The sequence below is a fragment of the Trypanosoma theileri genome (assembly GCF_002087225.1).
Source record: "Trypanosoma theileri isolate Edinburgh chromosome Unknown TM35_Tth_18_V1, whole genome shotgun sequence".
NCBI lineage: Eukaryota > Euglenozoa > Kinetoplastea > Trypanosomatida > Trypanosomatidae > Trypanosoma > Trypanosoma theileri.
The window spans coordinates 229178-229423 of record NW_021639860.1 but is presented as its reverse complement, the minus strand read 5'-3'; positions in this window follow the sequence as shown (position 1 = coordinate 229423).

Below are 246 nucleotides of genomic sequence, written 5' to 3'. Positions count from 1 at the left end.
TCCCATGGGTAAAAGCAATAGTTATTAACATCACGGAACACACACACACATCACCATGAGGGCGCAGTAAATGCCGGCAAAGCAGAGCCCAGATAATGCCACCAAACAAAGAGGACACTCCCCTCACAAAATGATGGTTTGTCATGTGATGAGTGTCATAGGGAGTCCAATAGATGTGTTCAGTAAAAAAATGCAAACAAGAGATTTATCAAACTGAAGAAAAAAGAAACGGATATCCAACCAAAA